The following is a 23737-nucleotide window of genomic DNA, read 5'->3' as shown; positions in this document are numbered from 1 at the left end:
AATGGCCGTCAAAAGAGTTTATGGTCAATGCATGCATTAAGGATGAATTTGATACATATGTGCGTAATGCCGATCTTGAGGACTTCATGCAAGATAAGTGTCCTCAGTACTACTATCTAACTGATTCGTCCGTGAGAAGGTTTAAATTTTCATCTTCGCGTAATTCTCATAGTGTCATGTTTGATATTTATGATCAATCTTATACCATGGACTTAGAAGATTTTACTACTGCTTGCAAACTCCCGCAGTTGGGAAGTCTTAATGATCCCCACAAATCTGAATTTAGAGATTTCCTTGCTAGTATTACTGTGGGAGAATCTAGGGATATAACACAAGCTACCATAGGGAGCATTCATTTTCCTGCTATACATTATTTTTCTCTCTTCATTGGTAGATGCATTAAAGGTAAAGATGAAGCATGCCATATGTGTGTCCCTGATCTTCGTGTCCTCAGGAGTGCTGTGCTAGGTTATAAACATTATAACTTGAGGGAAATAGTTGCACGTAGGTTGCATAAAAATGGTAGAGCTGGAGATTTATTTGGAGGAATTTATGCGACCCGTGTGGCAAATTATCTTGGTATAGCCCCACGAGAGGGTGATATGATGTTGTCTCCTGCTTATTCAGATTATGACGCTATGGTCAAACATCATTCTCTTAATATGAATGAACAATTCCTCCAGTATCGACTAATCTTTGACAGACATAGCTCTGTCCATGTTACTCTTCCTGCTCCTTCCCTTTTTGATTACCAGGCAAAAGGAAGATATGTTGTTACCAGGGAGGAAGCAGCTGAACACAAGGGGAGAGTGGAGGCGGCTCGCCAACATGCCGCAGCTCAGGAGGCATTTGCTGCTACATCTTAGTACGACCCCAGTTACAACTACGGATATCAGCCAGGCTACCCTTGGCATTAGACCAACTTAGGCCAAAAGCCTAAGCTTGGGGGAGTACGTATTTCTCACCGACTTTACATTCATGTTCACACACTATTCTAGTCGTCGGTGCTCATACTCTTTCATTGTATTATCCATGCTAGTTTAATTTTCTTTTTCTAGTTTTCTTCTTGTGTGTTTGATAAACCTTAAGAAAAACCAAAAAAATTAGTTAGTTTAATTTCCATGCTTGTAGTAGAAATTAAAATGAAAACCCAAAAAGATTTCTCGTTCTTCTTTTACTTGTTGGGAGCTTTCCCGTGTAAATAGTTTTATTTTCTTTTCTTTCCTTTGGGGGTTGAGAGTAGAAGACCATATTGAAAATGTTTAGTGGCTCTCATATGCATGATTATTTATTTAACTTAGAGCCCATATTGCTTTGTCTTCTCTCTTGAGTTGAATGCTTGCAGATTCCAACTTAGTCCAATGCACGTGCACTCCTATTATTATACACATCGTTCGGTCGTGCAAGTGAAACGCAATAATGACGATATATGATGGACTGATTGAGATGAGAGAAGCTGGTATGAACTCGACCTCTTTTTTTGTAAATATGATGAATTCATCGTTCCTGATTCAGCTTATTATGAAGTAAACATATTTGCAATGACATTTAGAGATTATAGTTGCTTGTGCCATGCTTCATTAGCTATGAGTTATAATGGTTTACCTTGCGTGCCAACATGCTATTAGAATGATTATGATGTGGTATGATGGGATGGTATCCTCCTTTGAATGAATTGAGTGACTCGACTTGGCACATGTTCAGGCATGTAGTTGAAACAAATCAACATAGCCTTCATGATATTTATGTTCATGGTGGATTATATCCTACTCATGCTTGTACTCAGTGTGAATAAGTTTTAATGCATGTTTATGACTGTTGTCACTCTCTCAGTTGGTCGCTTCCCAGTCTTTTGCTAGCCTTCACCTGTACTAAGCGGGAATACTGCGTGTGCATCCAAACTCCTTAAACCCCAAAGTTATTCCATATGAGTCCACCATACCTTCCTATATGCGGTATTTACCCGCCGTTCCAAGTAAATTTGTATGTGCCAAACTCCAAACCTTCAAATGAAATTCTGTTTTGTATACTCGAGCAGCTCATGTTTCCACTAGGGCTGCCTATATCTTCCATGCTAGGTGGGTTATTCTCAAGAGGAGTGGACTCCGCTCCTCATTCACGAGAAAGGGCCGGTAACCGGGATGCCCAGTCCCATGATCCAAAAAGATCAAAGCAAATCAATATAATTAAACAAAACTCCCCCAGGATTGTTGTTAGTTGGAGGCACTCGTTGTTCGAGCAAGCCATGGATTGATGCTTGTTGGTGGTGGGGGAGTATAAACTTTTACCATTCTACGTGGAAACTGCCTATAATGCATGTAGTATGGAAGATACAGCCATCTCATAGTTGTTGCGTTGACAGTGAAAGTATGCCGCCCAAAATGTTATTCAATCTCTATTTTAAAATCGAGCTCTGGCACCTCTACAAATCCCTGCTTCCCTCTGCGAAGGGCCTATCTATTTACTTTTATGTTGAGTCATCACCTTCTTATTAAAAAGCACCCGCTGGAGAGCACACTGTCATTTGCATTCATTATTATTGGTTTATATTGGGTATGACTTGAATGGATCTCTTTTACCATGAATTACAATGTTTAGTCAGTCCTTGATCTTTAAAGGTGCTCTGCATTTATGTTTTGCGGTCTCAGAAAGGGCTAGCGAGATACCATTTTGTTATATCATGTTATGATTGTTTTGAGAAAGTGTTGTCATCCGAGTTTTATTATTATCGCTCGCTAGCTGATTATGCCATTGATATGAGTAATTGTGAGACCGAGGTGTTATTGTGAGTATGGTTAGTTCATAATATATGTTGAAACTTAAATGCTGGCTTTGCATATTTACAATAAACAAGAGCAAACAGAGTTTGTAAAAGTTTTTCTTTATCACTTTCAGTTTATCAACTGAATTGCTTGAGGACAAGCAAAGGTTTAAGCTTGGGTGAGTTGATATGTCTCCAACATATCTACTTTTCCAAACATTTTTGCCCTTGTTTTGGACTCTAACTTGCATGATTTGAATGAAACTAACCCGGACTGACGCTGTTTTCAGCAGAATTACCATGATGTTGTTTCATGTGTAGAAAACAAAAGTTCTCGGAATGACTTGAAAATCCTCGGAGACAAGTTTCAGAAAATATAAAAAATACTGGCAAAAGATGAAGACCAGGGGGCCCACACCCTGTCCACGAGGGTGGGGGGAGCGCCCACCCCCTCTGGGCGCGCCTCCCTATCTTGTGGGCCCCCTGCAGCTCCGCCGACCTCAACTCCAACTCCATATATTCAATCTCGCGGAGAAAAAAATCAGAGAGGAAGTTTCATCGCGTTTTACGATACGGAGCTGCCGCCAACCCTAATATCTCTTGGGAGGGCTGATCTGGAGTCCGTTCGGGGCTCCTGAGAGGGGGATTCGTCGCCATCGTCATCATCAACCATTCTCCATCACCAATTTCATGATGCTCACCGCCGTGCGTGAGTAATTCTATCGTAGGCTTGCTGGACGGTGATGGGTTGGATGAGATTTATCATGTAATCAAGTTAGTTTTGTTAGGGTTTGATCCCTAGTATCCACTATGTTCTGAGATTGATGTTGCTATGACTTTGCTATGCTTAATACTTGTCACTAGGGCCCGAGTGCCATGATTTCAGATCTGAACCTATTATGTTTTCATGAATATATGTGTGTTCTTGATCCTATCTCGCAAGTCTATAGTCACCTATTGTGTGTTATGATTCGACAACCCTGAAGTGACAATAATCGGGATACTTCTCGATGATGACCGTAGTTTGAGGAGTTCATGTATTCACTATGTGTTAATGCTTTGGTCCGGTTCTCTATTAAAAGGAGGCCTTAATATCCCTTAGTTTCCGCTAGGACCCCGCTGCCATGGGAGGGTAGGACAAAAGATGTCATGCAAGTTCTTTTCCATAAGCACCTATGACTATATTCAGAATACATACCTACATTACATTGATGAATTGGAGCTAGTTCTGTGTCACCCTATGTTATAGCTATTACATGAGGAATCGCATCTGACATAATTATCCATCACTGATCCATTGCCTACGAGCTTTTCATATATTGTGCTTCGCTTATTTACTTTTCTGTTGCTATTCTTACAATCACTACAAAACCCAAAAATATTACTTTTGCTATCATTACCATTACTATCATATTACTTTGCTACTAAATACTTTGCTGCAGATACTAAGTTATCTAGGTGTGGTTGAATTGACAACTCAACTGCTATTACTCAAGAATATTCTTTGGCTCCCCTTGTGTCAAATCAATAAATTTGGGTTGAATACTCTACCCTCAAAAGCTGTTGCGATCCCCTACACTTGTGGGTTATCAATCATCAAAGAGGCATCGAACAGGAAGAGATATTGGGGGACATAATCCGCGACGGATGTGATGTCATGTCGTTTCTCAACGACCTCGAAGAAGGTATGGAAGGAGAGGAAGCAGGCTACGGTGATAAAACAATGGAGAAGGAAACTCATGATCGTGATGGTGGCTCCGGCGACCGTGATGATGGCTCCAGTGGTCGAACGGAGTCGGGATCAGCTGTTGCAAAGTCCGACGAGGTATATATATATACATATAAATTAAGCATGTGCTGACTAGCTAATTGATGTATTAATTGTTTTGGTATGTACTTATATTAACTCTTCTTTCTTCTTTTATAGCCCTCTGGATCAAGCAATACTTCAGTAAAGAAACGAGGCCCGAAGAAAAAGTTGCGCCCGGATGAAAGGTTCACGATCACAGAAATCGCGCGCGATGGCCAACCGGTTAAACCCGTCCGGACCAAGGAAGCATTTTATGCTCAGTGCGAGGTTCTTGTTAGGGACATGATCCCGATCAGCATTGAGCTATGGAGTGAGCCTAAGAAGGAAGAGCTTCAAGTTTCTTTTGTTGAAGGTAGACATAAAGATGATCTTTGGAAAGCGCTGAAGGTAAATTTCACCCTACCGGAAGAGGAGGATCCAGAGAATCCAGTTATAGAGCCATTGATCAAGTCATGTGATCTCAAGAAGATGGCAGGTCTATTCAGGAGGTGGAAGAATGAGTTGAAATCAACGTATGTCGACCAAGACAAGACTCTAGAATTCACCGGCCAATTTGAGAAGATAAAAGATCACTGGCCCGCATTTGAGGCCCACAAGACATCGGAGAGGAGTAAGAAGTTGTCAGCGATTAACAAGATCAATGCTGCAAAGAAGCAGCATGACCGTCGCACGGCGTCAGGTGTCTACTGATGACCCACAAGTGTAGGGGATCTATCATAGTCCTTTCGATAAGTAAGAGTGTCGAACCCAACGAGGAGCAGAAGGAAATGATAAGCGGTTTTCAGTAAGGTTTTCTGCAAGCACTGAAATTGTAGGTGATAGATAGTTTTGTGATAAGATAAATAGTAACGAGTAACAAGTAAACAAAGTAAATAAAGTGCAGCAAGGTGGCCCAATCCTTTATGTAGCAAAGGATAAGCCTGGACAATTTCTGATAATGATAAAGGAGCTCCCGAGGACACATGGGAATTATCGTCAAGCTAGTTTTCATCACGCTCATATGATTCGCGTTCGGTACTTTGATAATTTAATATGTGGGTGAACCGGTGCTTGGGTACTGCCCTTACTTGGACAAGCATCCCACTTATGATTAACCCCTATTGCAAGCATCCGCAACTACAACAAAAGTATTAGGGTAAACCTAACCATAGCATGAAACATGTGGATCCAAATCAGCCCCTAACGAAGCAACGCATAAACTAGGGTTTAAGATTCTGTCACTCTAGCAACCCATCATCTACTTATTACTTCCCTATGCCCTCCTCTAGGCCCAATAATGGTGAAGTGTCATGTAGTCGACGTTCACGTGACACCACTAGAGGAGAAGACAACATACATCTCATCAAAATATTGAACGAATACCAAATTCACATGACTACTAATAGCAAGACTTCACCCATGTCCTCAGGAACAAACGTAACTACTCACAAAGCATATTCATGTTCATAATCAGAGGTGTAATAATATGCATTAAGGATCTGAACATATGATCTTCCACCAAGTAAACCAATAAGTATCAACTACAAGGAGTAATCAACACTACTAGCAACCCACAGGTACCAATTTGTGGTTTTGGATACAAGATTGGATACAAGAGATGAACTAGGGTTTGAGAGGAGATGGTGCTGGTGAATGATACGTCTCCAACGTATCTATAATTTATGAAGCATTCATGCTATATTACTATCTATTTTGAATGATTATGGGCTTTATTATACACTTTTATATTACTTTTGGGACTAACCTATTAACCGGAGGCCCAGCGCATATTGTTGTTTTATTGCCTGTTTCAGTATTTCGAAGAAAAGGAATATCAAACAGAGTCCAAACGGAATGAAACCTTCGGGAGCGTGATTTTTTGGAGGAATATGATCCTGGAGACTTGGAGTCCACGTCCGAAGATCCTCGAGGAGGCCACGAGATAGGAGGCCGCCCCCCCCCCCTACTAGGCGCGCCCCCTGTCTCGTGGACCCCTCGAGCACCCCCCGACCGACTTCTTTCACCTATATAATCCTACATACCCTAAAACTATCGAATATGAAGATAGATCGGGAGTTCCGCCGCCACAAGCCTCTGTAGCCACCAAAAACCTCTCGGGAGCCCTTCCCGGCACCCTGCCGGAGGGGGGATCCATCACCGGTGGCCATCTTCATCATCCTGGCACTCTCCATGACGAGGAGGGAGTAGTTCACCCTCGGGGCTGAGGGTATGTACCAGTAGCTATGTGTTTGATCTCTCTCTCTCTCTCTCTCTCTCTCTCTCTCTCTCGTGTTCTCTCTCGTGTTCCCTCTATGGCACGATCTTGATGTATCCCGAGCTTTACTATTGTAGTTGGATCTTATGACGTTTCTTCCCCTCTACTCTCTTGTGATGAATTGATTTTTCCCCTTTGAAGGATTGAGTCTTTTATGAGAACACTTGATGTATGTCTTGCCGTGCTTATCTGCGGTGACAATGGGATATCATGTGCCTCTTGATGTATGTTTTGGTGACCAACTTGCGGGTTCCGCCCATGAACCTATGCATAGGGGTTGGCACACATTCTTGACTCTCTGGTAGAAACTTTGGGGCACTCTTTGAAGTACTTTGTGTTGGTTGAATAGATGAATCTGAGATTGTGTGATGCTTATTGTATAATCATGCCCACGGATACTTGAGGTGACAATGGAGTATCTAGGTGACATTAGGGTTTTGGTTGATTTGTGTCTTAAGGTGTTATTCTAGTACGAACTCCTGAATAGATTGATCCGAAAGAATAACTTTGAGGTGGTTTCGTACCCTACCATAATCTCTTCGTTCGTTCTCTGCTATTAGTGTCTTTGGAGTGACTCTTTGTTGCATGTTTAGGGATTGTTATATGATCTATCTATGTTATTATTGTTGAGAGAACTTGCACTAGTGAAAGTATGAACCCTAGGCCTTGTTTCCTATCATTGCAATACTGTTTACGCTCACTTTTATCGCTTGCTACCTTGCTGTTTTTATAATTTCAGATTAGAAATACCTTTATCTACCTTCCATATTGCACTTGTATCACCATCTCTTTGCCGAACTAGTGCACCTATACAATTTAACATTGTATTGGGTGTGTTGGGGACACAAGAGACTCTTTGTTATTTGGTTGCAGTGTTGTTTGAGAGAGACCATCTTCATCCTACGCCTCCTACGGATTGATAAACCTTAGGTCATCCACTTGAGTGAAATTTGCTACTGTCCTACAAACCTGTGCACTTGCAGGCCCAACAACATCTACAAGAAGAAGGTTGTGTAGTAGACATCAGTGAAGATGCTGATGGAGATTGACCCCCTCCCGATGAGAGGATCGTTGGTGATGATTTCCCCCTCCCGGAGGGAAGTGTCCCCGGCAGAACAGCTCTGCCAGAGCCCTAGATTGGTTCTACCAAGGTTCTGCCTCGTGGCAGCGGAGTTTCGTCCCTTAAGCTTACCCACGATTTTTTCCAGGGTAAAAGCGATGATATAGCAGAAGATGGACACCGGAGGCCCACCAGGGGGCCCAGGGAGATAGGGGGCGCGCCCTATGGGGGGGCACCCCCCTGTCTCCTAGACAGGGTGTGGGCCCCTGGTGTATTTCTTTTGCTCAGAAATTCTTATTAATTCCAAAAAGTTGTTTCGTGGAGTTTCAGGACTTTTGGGGTTGTGCAGAATAGGTTTCCAATGTTTGCTCCTTTTCCAGCCAGAATTCCAGCTGCCGGCATTCCTCCTCTTCATGGTAAACCTTGTAAAATAAGAGAGAATAGCCATAAGTATTGAGATATAATGTGTAATAACAGCCCATAATGTAATAAATATTGATATAAAAGCATGATACAAAATGGACGTATCAACTCCCCCAAGATTAGACCTCGCTTGTCCTCAAGCGGAAGCCGATATTGAAAAATATGTCCACATGTTTAGAGATAGAGGTGTCGATAAAAATAAAATACGGACATGAGGGCATCATGATCATTCTTATAACAACAACATGTATAAATTCCATTATATGATTTCTTATGCTCAAGTAACAATCAATTCACAATATCAAGTATGGTTCACAAACTTCATTAAGAACTAACAAACTATAATCTCAGTCATTGCAGCAATCGCAATTTATCATAACATCAGAAAGAGTCAACAATAGAGCTTTTCAGCAAGTTCACATACACAACTATCGTATAGTCTTCTACAATTGCTAACACTCACGCAATACTTGTGGTTATGGAGTTTCAGACGGACACTGAGAAAGATAGGGGCTTATTGTGTTGCCTCCCAATGTATTCACCTTTAGGTGATGTCAACAATAATAGCCCATGCTAACGAACATCCAATTGGATATGTATATCACGATCTTTCAAACACGAGGAGCTTGCCAAAGGATAAAATGAAAAATGGAAAGGTGAAGATCACCTTGACTCAAGCACAAAATAAAAGCATAAAGTAAGAACATGAAGTAAAAGATAGGCCCTTCGCAGAGGGAAGCAGAGGTTGTCATGCGCTTTTAAGGTTGGATACACAAAATCTTAGTACGAAAGAACGTCACTTTATATGTCACTTGTATATGGACCTTTATTATGCAGTCCGTCGCTTTTATTGCTTCCATAACAAGATCGTATAAAGCTTATTTTCTCCGCACTAATAAGTCATGCATATTTAGGGAGCAATTTTTATTGCTTGCACCGATGACAACTTACTTGAAGGATCTTACTCAATCCATAGGTAGATATGGTGGACTCTCATGGCAAAACTGGGTTTAAGGGTATTTGGAAGCACAAGTAGTATCTCTACTTGGTGTTAGGAATTTGGCTAGCATGAGGGGGAAAGGCAAGCTCAACATGTTCGGAAGGTCAATGACAACATACTTTAACTGAGATGTGAGAAAACATAAACCATTACGTTTTCTTCCTTGTCCATCGTCAACTCTTTTAGCATGTCATACTTAATGAGTGCTCACAATCATAAAAGATGTCCAAGATAGTGTATTTATGTGTGAACCTCTCTTCCCTTATTACTTCCTATTAATTGCAACGATGACCAAAACTACATTTATCAACTCTCAACAACCTTTATGCTTCATACTTTCTATGTGTGAAGTTATTACTATCCATAAGATCAATATGAACTCTTCTATTCTTTTTATTTTTCTCAAGATCATAGCAACAAAGCAAAAGCCCTTGACTCAACACTAATCTTTATTATAGATAACTCACCGACTCGATTACAAAAAGAGAGCACTAAGCAAAATTCAAAACTACTTGATATCAAAACTTCAATCTACTAGATCAAGATACTACTAAAAGGATCGAACTAAATAAAATAGTAAAGATAGGAGTGTGATGGTGATACGATATCGGGGCACCTCCCCCAAGCTTGGCAGTTGCCAAGGGGGAGTGCCCATACCCATGTGATTTTGTCCTCGGAGGTGATGGAGGTGGTGATGATGTAAGTGACTTCTTCCTCAATATGTGCTTGAGTACAATGTTTTGCTCTTTTAGGTCTTCAATCTCCCGCTCAAGACTTAATACTCTTTTGCATAGTTCTTGCTTGTTTTCCTACAAGAGACAAAAAGGGATAAACTCGATCTTTGGCTTCTTCTCTCTATCAGGTAGACTCGACTTTTTATACTCCACGTGCATATCTCCCGGTTGAGGTAGTGGAACTTCATCCTCGTTAGAGCTTGTTTCATCCTTCCTCTTTGGCTCATAGTCTTCTTCTTCTTCCGTGGTCCAGCTACTATGGTCCAAGTCCCCGTAGACCTTAGGGTTTGCAAGGTAATTAGCCACATAGCTTTCTCCCTCCGAATCCTGAGATGACATGTCGCTTAACCTGTGGCGGGAACAACTCGAAATGAAAACAGAGGATATTTGCGTGATACGGTGGTCAAAACCTCTGGGAGTATATATAATGAATTTTTATCGACCAAAATACGTAATATGTAAGAAAACGGAGTCTGGGAGGCACACGAGGTGCCCACGAGACAGGGGGGCACGCCCAGTAAGGGGGGGCATGCCCTCCACTCTCATGGGAGCCTCGTGTCCCTTTTGGACTACTTCTTTCTTCCTAAAATTCTTAAATAATCCAAAACTGATAAAAATTGCCATTGGAGTTGTTTTGGAGTCGGTTTACTTATCGTACCACATATCTATTCCTTTTCGGAGTCTGGAACATTCTGGAAAGTGTCCCTTATGTATTCCTCCGGGGTTACGGTTTCAATAATATTAGTTTCAACATTAATAGGATTACCTGAAATATAATGTTTAATTCTTTGACCGTTTACCACCCTCGGACTTGTGCCTTCGAAGTTGTTGATCTTTATCGCACTAGAACGATAGACCTCCTTGATAACGTAGGGGCCTTCCCATTTAGAGAGAAGCTTTCCTGCAAAAAATCTTAAATGGGAGTTGAACAATAACACATAATCACCTACGTTAAATTCACGCTTTTGTATCCTTTTATCATGCCAGCGCTTGACTTTTTCTTTGAATAGCTTGGCATTCTCATAAGCTTGGGTTCTCCATTCATCAAGTGAGCCAATATCAAGCAACCTCTTCTCACCAGCAAGTTTGAAGTCATAATTGAGCTCTTTAATAGCCCAATATGCTTTATGTTCAAGTTCAAGAGGTAAATGACACGCTTTTCCATAAACCATCTTATATGGAGACATACCCATAGGATTTTTGTATGCAGTTCTATAGGCCCATAATGCATCATCAAGTTTTTTGGACCAATTCTTTCTAGATCTATTAACAGTCTTTTGCAAAATTAATTTGAGCTCTCTATTGCTCAACTCTACTTGACCACTAGACTGCGGATGATAAGGAGATGCAATTCTATGATTGACATCATACTTAGCAAGCATCTTGCGGAAAGCACCATGAATAAAATGTGAACCACCATCAGTCATAAGATATCTAGGGACTCCAAACCTCAGAAAAATAACTTCTTTAAGCATTTTAATAGAAGTGTTATGATCAGCACTACTAGTTGGAATAGCTTCTACCCACTTAGTAACATAATCAATAGCAACTAAAATATGTGTATAACCATTAGAGGCAGGAAAAGGTCCCATATAATCAAAGCCCCAAACATCAAACGGTTGAATAACAAGAGAATAATTCATAGGCATTTCTTGACGTCTACTAATATTACCAATTCTTTGACATTCATCACAAGATAAGACAAATTTACGAGCACCTTTGAAGAGAGTAGGCCAATAAAAACCAGATTGTAGTACCTTATGTGCAGTTCTATCTCCAGCGTGGTGTCCTCCATATGATTCAGAGTGACACTTGCGTAGGATCTGTTCCTGTTCATGCTCAGGTACACAACGTCTAATAACACCATCTACTTCTTTATAAAGTTGTCGGTCATCCCAAAAGTAATGTCTTAAATCATAAAAGAACTTTTTCTTTTGCTGGTATGTGAAGCTAGGTGGTATAAATTTAGCAACAATATAATTAGCATAATCAGCATACCAAGGAGCAGTACGAGGAGCATTAACGACCGCTAATTATTCATCAGGAAATCTATCATTAATAGGCAGTGGGTCATCAAGAACATTCTCTAACCTAGACAAGTTATCTGTAACGGGGTTCTCAGCTCCCTTTCTATCAATAATGTGCAAATCAAACTCTTGGAGAAGGAGAACCCATCTAATGAGTCTAGGCTTAGCATCTTTCTTTTCCATAAGATATTTAATAGCAGCATGATCAGTGTGAATAGTAACTTTAGAATCAACAATATAAGGTCTAAACTTATCGCATGCAAACACAACTGCTAAGAATTCTTTTTCAGTGGTAGCATAATTTCTTTGGGCTGTATCAAGAGTCTTACTAGCATACTGGATAACATTCAATTTCTTATCGACTCTTTGCCCTAGAACAGCCCCTACAGCATAATCACTAGCGTCACACATAATTTCAAAAGGTAGATTCCAATCAGGTGGCTGAACAATAGGTGCAGTGATCAAAGCTTTCTTAAGTATTTCAAATGCTTCTACACAATCATCATCAAAGACAAAAGGAATATCTTTTTGCAATAAATTAGTCAGATGCCTAGAGATCTTAGAGAAGTCTTTAATGAACCTCCTATAAAAACCGTCATGACCAAGAAAACTTCTTATACCATTTATGTCCTTGGGACATGGCATCTTTTCAATAGCATCAACTTTAGCTTTATCAACTTCAATACCTCTCTCGGAAATCTTATGCCCCCAGACAATGCCTTCATTAACCATAAAGTGACACTTGTCCCAATTCAGGACGAGACTAGTGTCTTCGCATCTCTGCAAAACTCGATCAAGATTGCTCAAACAATCATCAAAAGAGGATCCATAGACAGAGAAGTCATCCATGAATACCTCACAAATCTTTTCACAAAAATTAGAGAATATAGCCACCATACATCTTTGAAAGGTAGCAGGTGCATTACATAACCCAAAAGGCATACGTCTATAAGCGAAAGTACCAAAAGGGCAAGTAAAAGTAGTTTTTGCTTGATCTCCCGCCGAGACAGGTATTTGAGAGAAACCAGAATAACCATCTAGAAAGCAGAAATGTGTGTGTTTGGATGGTCTTTCTAGCAATTGATCAATAAAAGGTAACGAGTAATGATCTTTCTTAGTAGCTTTATTTAACTTACGAAAATCAATTACCATCCTATAACCTGTAATAATTCTTTGCGGGATCAATTCATCTTTATCATTAGGAACAATGGTAATACCTCCCTTTTAGGAATGCAATGGACATGGCTTACCCATTCACTATCAGCAACGGGATAAATAATACCCGCCTCAAGGAGCTTTAATATCTCCTTTCTTACCACTTCCTTCATCTTGGGATTTAATCGTCTTTGAGGATCTCTAACTGGTTTGGCATCGTCCTCCAATGTAATTTTGAGTTGACATAACATGGGACTAACGCCCTTAAGATCATCCAGAGTATATCCAATAGCTGCTCGGTGCTTCTTCAGAGTTTTTAATAATATTTCTTCTTCTTTCTCTGAAAGGTTAGCAATAATAATAACAGGATATATTTTCTTTTCATCGAGATAAGGATACTTAAGATTATCAAGTAGAGGTTTGAGTTCAAACACGGGATCACCCTTGGGTGGTGGGAGATCCCCAAGAATTTCAACAGGAAGGTTATGTTTCAAAATAGGTTCCTGTTTAAGGAATAATTCATCTATTTCCCTTCTTTCTTTCATAAACATATCATTTTCATGGTCTAGCAAATATTGTTCTAACGGATCAGTAGGAGGAACGGCAATAGAAGCAAGACCAATTATTTCATCTTTACTAGATAATTCTTTATCACGGGGTTGTCTACGAAATTTAGCAAAATTAAACTCATGAGTCATATCATCTAAGCCAATCGTAACAACATCCTTTTTGCAATGAATCGTAGCTTTAACAGTGTTCAAGAAGGGTCTACCAAATATAATGGGACAAAAGGCATCTTGTGGAGAACCAAGAACAAGAAAATCAGCAGGGTATTTAACCTTCCCACACAAAACTTCAACATCTCTAACAATCCCAACAGGTTTAATGGTATCCCTATTAGCAAGCTTAATAGTAACATCAATGTCTTCTAATTCAACAGGTGCAATGTCGAGCATAATTTCTTTATATAAATCATAAGGTATAGCGCTAGCACTAGCACCCATATCACATAAGCCATGATAACAATGTTCTCCTATTTTAACAGTAATAACAGGCATGCCTACGACAGGTCTACGTGTCTTAGTATCTGGCCTAGCAATATTAGCAGTCTTACCACAGAAATAAATAATATGCCCATCTAAATCATCATCCAAGAGATCTTTAACTATAGCAATACTAGGTTCAATATTAATTTTCTCAGGAGGTGTATAAGTCCTAGTATTACTCTTACGAACAACAGTCGAAGTTTTAGCATGATCCTTTATCCTAACAGGAAAAGGTGGTTTTTCAACATAAGTAGTAGGAACAATAGGATCACTATAAGTGATAGTCTTTTCTTCAAATGTAATAGGTGCAACTACTTTAACTTCAACAAGAGGATTATATTTAAACCACTTCTCTTTAGGGAGATCAACGTGAGTAGCAAATGATTCACAGAAAGAAGCTACTATCTCAGATTCAAGTCCATACTTAGCGCTAAATCCACGAAAAACATCGGTATCAGTAAAAGATTTAACACAATCGAACTTAGGTGTCATACCTGAGTCCTTACCATCATCGGAACCCCAATCTTCAGAGTTGCATTTAATTCTTTCCAATAAGTCCCATTTGAAATCAATAGTCTTCAGCATATAAGAACTATCATAGAAAGTATCGAGCAGGTTGCGATTATCAAGAGAAAGCCAAGCATAAAAGTTCTTGAATAATCATTTCCCGAGAGAGCTCATGATTGGGGCATGAATATAACATTGACTTAAGCCTCCCCCAAGCTTGAGCGATGCTTTCTCCTTCGCGAGGCCAGAAATTATATATGTAATTACGATCACGATGAACAAGATGCATAGGATAGAACTTCTGGTGAAATTCCAACTTCAATCGCTTATAATTCCAAGATCTCGTATCATCACATAGCCTATACCATGTCAATGCATCTCCCTTCAAAGATAAAGGGAAGACCTTCCTTTTGACAACATCATCGGGAATACCTGCAAGCTTAAATAATCCACAAACTTCATAAACAAAGATAAGGTGTAAATCAGGATGCAATGTTCCATCTCCTGCAAATGGATTAGCTATCAGTTTCTCTATCATACCCGAAGGGATCTCAAAATAAATATTTTCATAAAGTTCAGTAGGTTGAGGAGCAACTCTTTGCTCTTCTGGTTGGGGCGAAGATGCCCCAAATAAAGCCCCTCAAATGATTAGTTTCCATAGTGACAAGTAACAGAAAATTTCAGCACACTATATAAATTTTTCCTTACCAAGTTCCACTCACCAAAAGCGCTACACTCCCCGGCAACGGCGCCAGAAAAGAGTCTTGATGACCCACAAGTGTAGGGGATCTATCGTAGTCCTTTCGATAAGTAAGAGTGTCGAACCCAACGAGGAGCAGAAGGAAATGATAAGCGGTTTTCAGTAAGGTTTTCTGCAAGCACTGAAATTGTAGGTGATAGATAGTTTTGTGATAAGATAAATAGTAACGAGTAACAAGTAAACAAAGTAAATAAAGTGCAGCAAGGTGGCCCAATCCTTTTTGTAGCAAAGGATAAGCCTGGACAATTTCTAATAATGATAAAGGAGCTCCCGAGGACACATGGGAATTATCGTCAAGCTAGTTTTCATCACGCTCATATGATTCGCGTTCGGTACTTTGATAATTTGATATGTGGGTGGACCGGTGCTTGGGTACTGTCCTTACTTGGACAAGCATCCCACTTATGATTAACCCCTATTGCAAGCATCCGCAACTACAATAATAGTATTAAGGTAAACCTAACCATAGCATGAAACATGTGGATCCAAATCAGCCCCTAACGAAGCAACGCATAAACTAGCGTTTAAGCTTCTGTCACTCTAGCAACCCATCGTCTACTTATTACTTCCCTATGCCCTCCTCTAGGCCCAATAATGGTGAAGTTTCATGTAGTCGACGTTCACATGACACCACTAGAGGAGAAGACAACATACATCTCATCAAAATATCGAACGAATACCAAATTCACATGACTACTAATAGCAAGACTTCACCCATGTCCTCAGGAACAAACGTAACTACTCACAAAGCATATTCATGTTCATAATCAAAGGTGTAATAATATGCATTAAGGATCTGAACATATGATCTTCCACCAAGTAAACCAATAAGTATCAACTACAAGGAGTAATCAACACTACTAGCAACCCACAGGTACCAATTTGTCGTTTTGGATACAAGATTGGATACAAGAGATGAACTAGGGTTTGAGAGGAGATGGTGCTGGTGAAGATGTTGATGGAGATTGACGCCCTCCCGATGAGAGGATCGTTGGTGATGACGTTGGTGATGATTTCCCCCTCCCGGAGGGAAGTGCCCCCGGCAGAATAGCTCTGCTAGAACCCTAGATTGGTTCCGCCAAGGTTCCGCCTCGTGGCGGCGGAGTTTTGTCCCGTAAGCTTGCCCACAATTTTTTCCAGGGTAAAAGCGATGATGTAGCAGAAGATGGACACCGGAGGCCCACCAGGGGCCCAGGAGATAGGGGGGCGCCCTATAGGGGGGGCGCCCCCCTGTCTCTTGGATAGGGTGTGGGCCCCTTGGTGTATTTCTTTCACTCAGAAATTCTTATTAATTCCAAAAGGTTGTTTTGTGTTGTTTCAGGACTTTTGGGGTTGTGCAGAATAGGTTTCCAATGTTGCTCCTTTTCCAGCCAGAATTCTAGCTGCCGGCATTCCTCCTCTTCATGGTAAACCTTGTAAAATAAGAGAGAATAGCCATAAGTATTGAGATATAATGTGTAATAATAGCTACCTCAAAGCATGATGCAAAATGGACATATCAGCTACCTCAAAGCCCGACCGTTGTGGGATAAGGTTGAGCAGGACCTGATTGCTAAAGGGGTCGAACCAGATACATTGCACTGGCCAGACCGTTGTAGGACTTGGTTCTTCGGGGCTGGTGGAACATTGGACCCTGAAACAGGGAAGTGCTGCTGGACGGACGAGCAACTTGCAACACCCGTCACGAAGCTTTGGACAGCAATAAACGAAGTGCGGGAAGGGAAGTTCGTTCCCGACAGAGAGAACGACGAGCTCACAAGGGCCCTCGGGAATCCTGAGCACCCTGGATGGACACGAGGCACGCCAGGCTCCATTTCGTGAAAGGCTGGGTTTTTGGACGTAGGCAGTTACAAATGCCAAGAGAGGAAGAGGAAAGTGGAGCAGAGCGAACTGCATGAGCTGCATGCAAGGGTACGGAAGCTAGAGGAACGAGAAGCAGTTCGGAGCAAGCGACTTGCCGAAGCTACACCGAAGCTACCCCGCCATCTCAGCGGAGAAGCAGCATGGCTTCCACCGAGCTGCTTCAGCTGGAGCCTGTCTTCACGGCTCCTGCGAGCTACCCCGTGGATGCTATCACGGAGTCTCAACATTGCCACCTTATGACGCAATGGCAGAACTACAAAGTCAAGGCGACCGTCGGCTCTGTTCGACCTCCTGAACCCGACACAACTTTTCACTGTCGTCCAATTCCAGAAGGATATGCTAGGGTGATGGTGGATGAAATAACGGAGGGATTTGAGGAGCTCATGCTTGACCACCCTATCGGTGAAGGGGAGATTCAGTTGGGTTCTGCTATGAAGACTCCAAGCCTATGGTGGAAGGAGCTCATCAACCTTCCGAACTGGACGCCTCTGCCTCCTCCTTCTCCTCTGGCGAGTCAGGGCACTCCGCCCGCTCCTCCGGCGAGTGATCAGGGCACTCCGCCTCCTTCTCCAGTGCGTGGCGGCACTCCGCCTCCTTCTCCGCCTGCGCCGACGCGTCCGACCAGCCAGCCTCCTCCTTCTCCGCCTCGTCAGCAAGGGCGGAAGAGACCTGCCGCCGCTCCGGCTTCTTCGGTGCGTCGTAGTCCTTCTCCTCCGCCTCGTAAGCAATGTAAGAAGACAGCTACAGCCGCTCGGCCTGCTCTGGCATCTAGCAGTACAACCAGAGGCGGGAGGCGATACAGATTCGATCCATCTCTCAAGACTCCAGAGAAGTTACCATATGAGATGACCGAAAAGGAAAACATGGAGATCTGTCAAGCCCAAGTGAAGGACTACTTCGAAATGCAAAGAGCTAAGAAACATCCACCTCCGGAGGAGAAGATAGATCCGGTGAAAGCGAAGCGCACTCCGGTGAACAAATTGCATATGAGCCCGTAGTTTTTGTTATATTTATGAAATACGTACATATTTGTACGTAAAAAAGAGCATACTCAAAAAATGGTACATACTACCTAAAAATTAGTATATATACTACCTTATCATTGTTATATACTACATACTACACGTACATACTCTCGATTTCGACGGATACTATATACAACATACAAAACGCAAGTGGTGGTAACTACCACTGCTTGTAGGAAACATTTGTCCTATATATATATATATATATATATATATATATATATATATATATATATAGGGATTGACTATTCGTCACCCTGGGTGATGAATAGTTATTCTTCAGCCCCCTCTATTTTATCATCAATGCACCGTAATTTTACGTTCCGTAAATTTTTTCTTATTTCTGATGTAAAAAGAGACTATAAGAAAACATATAGTCGCAGTAAAAAATATTTTATGTTATGTAAATTTACAAACGTAAAAACATAGTGTAAAATATACATAAACTACAAATTTTCTTGTTTTATGACCTACATTTTTATTTTCTTAAGCCAAATTTGACGTAGTGAATCAATAAGAATGTAACTATTTGAATTTCAAACATAATTTATTTAGGAAGCGATTGTAAGATTACCTCGGGTGAAGAATAACTTATTCTGCACACTGGGTGATGAATAGTAACACTACATATATATACATATATATATATATATATATATATATATATATATATATATATATTGACCCCCTTATTCAAATTAAATGTGGCAGATGCGGGATGAACTCCTACCACAAAATCGCATGCGAGCAATTGAAGATGAATTGGCTGGATTCTTTGTTGACCACGTCATCAATAAAGTCGAAGAATACCATGCATGTGAAAGTTGAGTTCATATGTTAGAGTATTGTAAGAGATCTTATACATTGTATATATATATATGTAGCCAGTAGCGTCGGTAAGATATACGCAAACTGGTTGTTCGACCAATCTCTCGGAGAAGGAGAGGTCGATCACTTCTCTCTGTATATGTTCATTACAATCTTCTGTACTTAATGGTTTCCTTCATTTGCTTACTAGCTAGCTAGTGTGTCAAGTCATCTCTATACGTATAGTACGTAGCGTTGACCAAGCACGGAGATAAGAGAGGACACTTCTCTCTATTATAGCTAGCTAACACAATATATGAAACCCCTAAATTTACCCTACAAAACTCCCAAAAAAAACCAACCCTCCCTCCCCCCCTCCCAGAAAAAAACAACAAAAAACCCAGCCTCTGAACTGCTGACGCGTGGACGTCTTTTGGTCCCGGTTGGTGGCACCAACCGAGACAAAAGGTCCCCCTGCCTGGGCAAGCGGCAGCGGCCACGTAGAGCCCCATCTGTCTCGGTTCCTGCGCGAACCGGGACTAATGGTACAGGACTTTAGTACTGACCTTTTAGTCCTGGTTCGGGAACCGGGACAAATGGCCCTCACGAACCGGGACGAATGTCCCTTTTTCTACCAGTGGTGCTACTAAATTCAACAATCTCCGCACCCAAATTATTCTTGCAGAACACAATATCCTTCCCCTGGTAAGCTCCAGTCAAAATGCGGATGCAGAGACCACCAACTTCTGCTGCACTTGTATTTTCACCTAGCAGTATTATATTCATATAAATACATATACGTGACAAGACACATGTTGTGGAAAAGGGAAGGTTATATGAAATATCCAGGGCGAGGATAAAATCTTGGGATGGACCTTTTTTTCGACCGTCAAATGAACCTGTTACCTTCTAAAATCGTGTTCAAGTTTTTATTATTTTTTATTTACCATTTCAGTTCGGAATAGCTGACCACAGATTTTTTACTGTTGGGCGCCGTTGCTACTCACTGCTAAACAACCAAACATATATTGTCTATAATATCTAAATAGTTGATCCCCGCTAACTCCAGTTCTCTCAACATGCAGCTTTTCACATCATCAAATGTGCCATGTTATCCTCTACTAAAACTATTTTGTAGCATGTGCATACCCCAATCCAATAGTCCCATTACAAGTGATCCAGTGTACATGCATACTCTTTGTTCACACATAATTTTTTTTTCAAAAAAATTGCTTTTGATTTAGAACATTTCATTCATACAAAGTTTATAAAAAATTCATCTTTAATGCGTAGGAAAATCACCTAGTTTAGCTAAACTTGTACACTGTATAGTTGATTAGGAGCGTAGATCCTAACTAGAGATAGACTCGGTTCTGTTGTAACTTGTTGTGATCCTGTTACGATCGATCTGTACTGAACTGCCCGTTTCTTCTATTTGACATGGTATTAGACCATCCTCTTCCCATCAAGATGTCCCTCTAGCCAAACTTCTTCCACCACAGCAGCCGCCACTAGCTCCGGCGCCATCACAACTCTGCTCTTAGGTGTCATGGCGTTCACTTCACCATCGCCATCTCTCACCTGTTCTCGTGTCCTTCTCGCACCCCTCGCGTCGCCTCCCCCCGGGCGACGCGAGGGGCCCCAACCCTAGCGCCGCCAGCACCTCTCCCTCCACCCCTTCCTGCCGCCGCTGCCGCCGGCGTGGGCCGCGGTGGCGGCGGGCCCGGTGCCAATGGTTCTGGGCGGGGGAGGCGGCGGATCCCATCTAAGGCGGCGGGGGCGGCCCTTCTCAAGCGATCCAACGGCGGCGGCTAGGACGGAGATTCCGGGCTGTGCGGCGGGGGTCCGAGCACCATCGTCGGCGGAGCGGCGGCCCTGCATGGACGGCGGTGGTGGCAGCGCCCCATCCGGCGAGGTGGGCTGTCCTACTCGTGATGGTGACGATGGCTACTGCGGATCCAACGCCCCGTTTGGATCCGTCGCGGGGAGGCTTTTCGCCGACCGGCGGCGCGTGGAGGGACCGGTGAGGAGATGCCGGATCTCCGCTGGAGTACCGACGGCAACATACGTCTTCGTGGCGAGGTTCTGCTCGGTTCCAGCCAGCCACGAGATCGGGAAGACGTGGCTTCCGGTGAAAATCGCGCCAGACTGCGGTCTTGGCGGATGATGGCGGCGTCTCAGACGTCGTTTCCTTCTGGAGGCATCGTCGTTGCAGGTCTCATCAACCTGATCGGGAAGTTCCGGGGGAAACCCTAGATCTGGGTTTACCGGATCGGACGATGACGGTGCTATCGGTACCATTCTCCCTCCTGGGGGCATCGTTTTGGAGCGAGTGCTGGTTGGAGTGGACAAGAGGAGGAGCGGTGTTTCATCTGCTCCATTGATGACGACGGATCTCGGCGGCGTGGCGCAGTGGAGACTCGGCGCCTGATGAGCGGAGATGGACTCGCGCAGGAGGGTGACGCTGCCTGGCATCATGGTGGCGTCGGCGGCAGTTGGACCGGCCAAGGTTGATGCAGCGGTACAGCTCTGAAGATGGGTTCGTGGCAGGTGGCTGCGGCGCCCTCATACCCGGCAGGGGTCCTGGTTGAGAAGCACGCCGGACTGGTGGGTGCCCATACCCGGCAGGCGTCCTGGGTGGGACCTCAAGTATTTAGATGGTTAGGTTTGGCTGCGTGGTCTGTTTGGTATGAGGCCCAGACTTTCAGCGCCCCTACATCAACTAGATAGGGATAGCGACAGTTGTTGCTTAGTTTGGTGGCTTTAGACTTATTGTTGTATGACTCCATACGGTCTTGTGTCAATAATTAATAAAGTGGCCGTATGCATCGTCCAGATGCAGAGGCCGGGGGTCGTCCTCCTTTTCTAAAAAAAATCGCCATCTCTCACCGACCTTGTCACCGTCAAGCTCTCCCAAGACACTCATCTTCTCTGGAAGGCTCAAATCCTACCGGCACTTGGTGGCGCCCATTGGATGTCCATCACTGGTGGGTCCGTGTTAGTAGTCTGTAGTTAGCCCACTCTCTCCCACTCTCTCTCGCACGTCATGCATGATCACACGATCTCCATGCACGTCGCCCGCGCTCTCATGCGCTCTCTGTACATGTACCTATATAAGCAAGTGCAATACAGCGGCAGCACCCAAGGTGCGATAGCCATTCATTTTCCCAAATCACATGGTATCAGACGCCGGTTACCTTCCCCGTCTGTGACCCTCCCTTCCGCTGCACTCCTCCCTCTCCCCACCTCGCCATGGCTGCACCTCAACCCCCTCCACCCCCACCCCCTCCACCCCCTCCACCTCCCAACCCTGGCGGCCCCGGCACTGGCTCACCGGCGACGCCGGCCCGCCCTCAGCAGACGCAGTCGCTGCTCACGCCCTCCGCCTTCGCTCGCACCGGTCCTCTCCTCCTCCCGGACTTCACCGCCTCGTCCTCGGCGGCTCCCACTTTCTCACCTCTCTCCGGCGTTTTCATCAACCAGCATGTGCCCCTAGTTCTCTCCCTCAACCCACCAAACTTCTCCCAGTGGCGCACTCTGTTTGAGGTGATGTTTCAGAAGTACGCCGTCACCGACCACCTTGCCGGACCACCTCGCCCAGCTGATCCCGTCTGGCTCCAAGATGATGCGCACGTCGTCAGTTGGCTCTACAACCGCGTCAACGCAGAGATCTTCGGCCTCATCCATCAGCGCGGCGCCACCGCCGCCGACGTCTGGGCGTCCATCTGCTCGCTATTCCTAGAGAATCGCGAGCACCAGCAGGTGCTTCTCTCCACAGAGTTTCGCCGGATCGAGCAGGGCTCTTCCTCGATCATCGCCTACTTCGCCCGGCTCAAGGAGTGTGCCGATCGCCTTGCCGACCTCGGCGCACCGGTCGGCGACCGCGATCAGGTTCTGAACATGCTCCATGGTCTTCATCCATGCTATCGCTATGCTGTGCCCATCCTCACCATGCAGACTCCATTTCCCTCGTTCCTCCGTTGTCGCGCTTTTCTCTTGATCGAGGAGAGCCGGCAATCCGACGAGCGCTCCACCGAAACAACACTCCACGTCAGCCGCACGCCTGCCAACTCCAACAACGGCGGCGGTGACCGCAACTCCCGCGGGGGCGGGCGCAACAAGGGCAAGGGCAAGGCTTCTGGTGGTGGTGGCGGACAGACCTGGCACAACGGCGGGGGGAGCTCGTCGCACACCGGCGGGGTGGCCGCGCCCCGTCCACCCGCTCCTGCGCCGGCCCCGTGGACGGGCATGGTGCATGCATGGCCTATGCCGTGGCGCCCACATGCCCCCGGCGCCGGCATCCTCGGCCCACGCCCCGGCGCGCCATCACCATTCGCCGGGGTGGCCACTCACCACGCTGGCGCACCTCCCCCGTACCCCTACGGGCCGCCCACTGTCTGGCAGCCCGGCGTCGTGCCGCCCCATCCTCTCTACGAGGCACCTCCCGTTGGCGGCCCCAGCTCCAACACGCCGGCATGGGACCAGAGCGCGCTTGTGCACGCTCT

The 23737-nt window shown here is 43.9% G+C and overlaps 1 pseudogene; it reads right to left on the bottom strand.

The window, feature by feature from the left end:
• The window catches only part of LOC123090406 (probable apyrase 3), a 54705-nt pseudogene extending 33592 nt beyond the window's left edge, over positions 1–21113 (bottom strand).
• Between the last annotated feature and the right edge of the window lie 2624 nt (positions 21114–23737).

The sequence above is a fragment of the Triticum aestivum genome, chromosome 4B, assembly GCF_018294505.1.
Source record: "Triticum aestivum cultivar Chinese Spring chromosome 4B, IWGSC CS RefSeq v2.1, whole genome shotgun sequence".
In the NCBI taxonomy this organism is placed as follows: Eukaryota; Viridiplantae; Streptophyta; class Magnoliopsida; order Poales; family Poaceae; genus Triticum; species Triticum aestivum.
The sequence above is the reverse complement of the archived record's forward strand: the minus strand, read 5'-3'. Positions and strand labels throughout refer to the sequence as shown.